General features: G+C 52.1%; 1 long non-coding RNA gene across 1 annotated transcript; it reads right to left on the bottom strand.

The window, feature by feature from the left end:
• Positions 1-294: 294 nt before the first annotated feature.
• LOC107184256 lies at positions 295-3,796 on the bottom strand. The gene is made up of 2 exons (XR_001515082.1): positions 3,460-3,796; positions 295-741 (listed from the first exon to the last, which is right to left on the bottom strand). It is a non-coding gene; the product is annotated as an uncharacterized LOC107184256 (long non-coding RNA).
• Between the last annotated feature and the right edge of the window lie 6 nt (positions 3,797-3,802).

Raw genomic sequence — 3,802 nt, 5'->3', positions numbered from 1 at the left:
GGAAGGGAGGGGAAGGCCGCCCCCCCCTACACACACACACACACACACACACACGCACATACACACACCACACACACACCACACCAGTGATGGAGCCACAACTGGGGCCTGTGCCCTGACCCGGAATCAAACCGTGACCACCTGGTTCATAGGTCCATGCTCATCCCCTGAGCCCCGCCGGCAGACATTAGTTTGGGGTGATTATTTGGAGTTGGGTATATGATTCTGTTTCCCAAAACAATGGGTAATTATTCCAGCGGCGTTTATCAAATAAACACTCCATCATTCCCCCTCTTTCATTTCAAATGCTATGTCATCTTACTTTCCTTTATTATCTCAGGTAGTTTCTAGAGTTCCCGCCCCACCTCGAGGGCCTCTCAGCCTTATGTCAACACCGCGCTGTTTGCCGGTGGCTCTCAGCCGTGGCCGGGATTCGCAGGGATTCACAGGCAGGGGGAATCTTTACGCACGTGCTTCACCTTTGGCATTTACACTTCAGATGGACTTGAGCGCATTAACAGGTTCATCACCGAGCACGTGGACGTGGCTGGGGGTCGCATCAAGGACGGGGATTCATCCGTGTGTAGAGAATCACGGTCCGGCAGCCCGAGTCATCGCTGGGTTTGCGTCCGTGGTTTTTAGAGCTCCTTGCGGGATCGTCAGCGAACATCGCTTGGCTTTCCTCGCGCAGGCTCTCGTTGGCTGCGTTCTGGACTCTGGCTCTGTTGTTCTGAAATGAATCTGTTGCCGTGACCCCCCCTCCCCTTGAGGTATCAGGCCAAAACGCAGGTATCTAGCATTCGTGGTGTGACTGCATTGGTTGTAAAGCATGTATCTGCGTGCCTGGTGCCGTCTATACCGTAAATCTGTGAGTACGGTTGCCTGGGTAGTTCTCTGTCTCCACAGGTCAGGAGCCCTATGCTGATGACTCTGTATCTAACATCGGGCACATAGGAAGTGGAGTATGGATTTCCTTACACGCTTTCTGCTTTGCTATATGTGTTTTTATTTTTGTCAAAATGTATGATCTTGTACTTTAAAAAGAAAAAAGATGATTTTCACTTGGAAAAAGAAGCAAGCCACAAGGAAAGAAACAGTACCTTAAGGTGCAGCTCATATATTACTTGTCAATTAAAAAAGGAGGGGAAAAAATTGCCCAGCGGGTGTGGCTCAGGGGTTGAGCGTTGACCCATGAGCCAGGAGGTCCAGGGTTCGATTCCCAGTCAGGGCTCAAGCCTGGGTTGTGGGCTTCATCCCCAGTAGGGGGCGTGCAGGAGGCAGCCGCTTGATGTCTCTCTCTCATTGATGTTTCTGTTTCTCTATCCCTCTCCCTTCCTCTCTCTAAAATCAATAAAATGTATTTTAAAAAGGAGGAACAACATATAAAAAAGGGAAAGATGGGTGGTCTCTAAACATGACCAGGGAGGGCGGTGACTCACCTCTCCGGATGCCTGGGTGTCCCAATGTGGGCGGCTTGGTTGTGCCATCTGTAAAATGGGATTCTTCCCGCCGGGATGAGCGCGCCTGTGAGCCCCAGGCCTCAGCACAGGCCGGGCCCAGGCAGGAGGAGTGGGAGGGCGGCCGGGGGAAGAAATCCCTCAGGCCCAGCGGTGGCTGCCGCATCGCGATGATCTCCAGGACAGGCGCCGTGATGGCCAGGACACCCCCCACCTCAGGGCTGGGAGGGCCCCGGTCCGTCACACACCCAGCTGGCCAGGTGGACATCGGCCTGGTTTCCTCCAGAGAGCAGATGGCAGTGACCCTGGAGCCCTGGCTCGCCTGTACACGATGCGCCACGGGACCGCTGGCCACTTGTGTCCTTGGGGAGAGCGAAGCTGGAGCGAGAAAGACAAATTCGAGATAATGCCGCTCCCTCCGAAAGGGCATGGGGTGGGTCTGTTTCTACGCCAGCAGTTACAAAAGAGAGAGATCTTGGTGTGATCTGATCAGGTAATGGAAAAAGAATACTACGGTTCTCAAGAGGAGAGACGCGGTCAGCAACGGACCTGGCACACCTGGCACAGCGCTGGGCACTGGCCCCAGGCGGCCTGGCCACACGGATGCTGCCAGAGGGAGGCCTCTGTGCAGTGGGAAGGCACCTGCTTGCTTCTCCCAGCGGCTCCTTAGGGCGCCGTCTCCCTGCTGCACTTGGGGCTGGGCCGGGACCACGCACGCCATTGGTCCTCCCCCACCCCCCGCTGCACATTTATTTTTATTAACGATAACTAGAGGCCCGATGCACGAAATTCGTGCAAGAGTAGGCCTTCCTTCCCCCGGCTGCTGGCACTGGCTTCCCTCTGGCACCCGGGACCCAGGCTTCCCTCACAGCCCCAGGTTCACTGGGAAGGATGTTCAGTCTAATTGGCATATTACACTTTTATTATTATAGATTTTTAGAGCAGGTTTACGTTCACAGCTATATATATATATTTTTAATAATGTTTTTTGTTGATTTCAGAGAGGAAGGGAGAGGGAGAGAGAGAAACATCCATGATGAGAGAGAACCATGGACCAGCTGCCTCCTGCACGCCCCTCACTGGGGATCGAGCCTGCAACCCCCGCATGTGCCCTGATCTGGAACGGAACTGTAATCTCCTGGCTCATAGGCCGACACTCAAACCCTGAGCCATGCCGGGCGGGCCTTATGTCAATGTTTTAATAATTCATTTCAGTGGAAAATACATTCAAGTTTTACCTCCACTAAGAGCCAGACAGTTGTGAAGGAAGGCATCCTACCATCACTCCTGTGCCTCATGCAGCCCCATCACTGGCAGGGGTCCGGCTGAGGCTGCTGGACAGGGCAGATTCCCCAGCCGGCGGGGTAGCACCGCCCATGAGCTGTCAAAATACAGACATCACCTTTCAGCAGGTGTGGAGGCCGGCCCAGGACTTAAAAAAATTCCACAAAATTTGAAACGTCACTGGATATTGGATGATATTAAGGATTTGTTATTATTATTTGTTAATCTCTGCTTCTCTGAGTCTGACTACTTCGGATTCCTCATGTAAGTAGGATCATGCGGTATTTGTCCTTCTGTGACATCACATCATGTCCTCAAGGTCACCCAGTGGTCACATATGTCAGGGGCGGTGGGGAGGAATCTCTGCTTCTCTGAGTCTGACTACTTCGGATTCCTCATGTAAGTAGGATCATGCGGTATTTGTCCTTCTGTGACATCACATCATGTCCTCAAGGTCACCCAGTGGTCACATATGTCAGGGGCAGGGGGTGGGGAGAGGGGAGCTGCTACCCACCAGGCACAAAGTTTCAATTACGCTAGTTAAGTTCTAGAGACCTGTTGTGTAACGTAGCTAACAACATTGTGCCCTTCAGTCTCTCAAAACCGTAGGTCTCATGTTAAACATTCTTACCGCACTATACCAGAGGAATCATTGTAGCGGTTTTTCTTAGGTTTGCTAATGAGACTCTGGTTATATTTTTCCAAAAAAAGTATTTACCTTTAGAGACGTATGCTGACGTGGCTACAAGCGGAATGATACAAAGTAGAGCATTTGCTTCAAAATAGCTAGACGGGGAGGCTGCACGCGAGAAGTTGGTGAGGAGTAAATGTTGGTGAAGCTGAGCGGTGGACATGTCAGTCCTCACTGCGCTGTTCTACCGCGAAGAGCAGGGAGAAAGAGCGGCGCTGGTGGAGCCCGAGGAGAGGGGAGGGGCTTCTGTAGATAGACGAGCAGGGAAGCCTGGTTATTTATTTATTAACATATTTTTATTGATTTCAGAGCGAGGAAGCGAGAAACATCAATGATGAGAATCATGGGTTGCACGCCCCCTGCTGCGGAT

This window comes from Myotis davidii, unplaced genomic scaffold (genome assembly GCF_000327345.1).
Source record: "Myotis davidii unplaced genomic scaffold, ASM32734v1 scaffold1745, whole genome shotgun sequence".
In the NCBI taxonomy this organism is placed as follows: domain Eukaryota; kingdom Metazoa; phylum Chordata; class Mammalia; order Chiroptera; family Vespertilionidae; genus Myotis; species Myotis davidii.
Note: the sequence above shows the minus strand (reverse complement) of the source record. Positions and strands in the feature narration are given on the sequence as shown.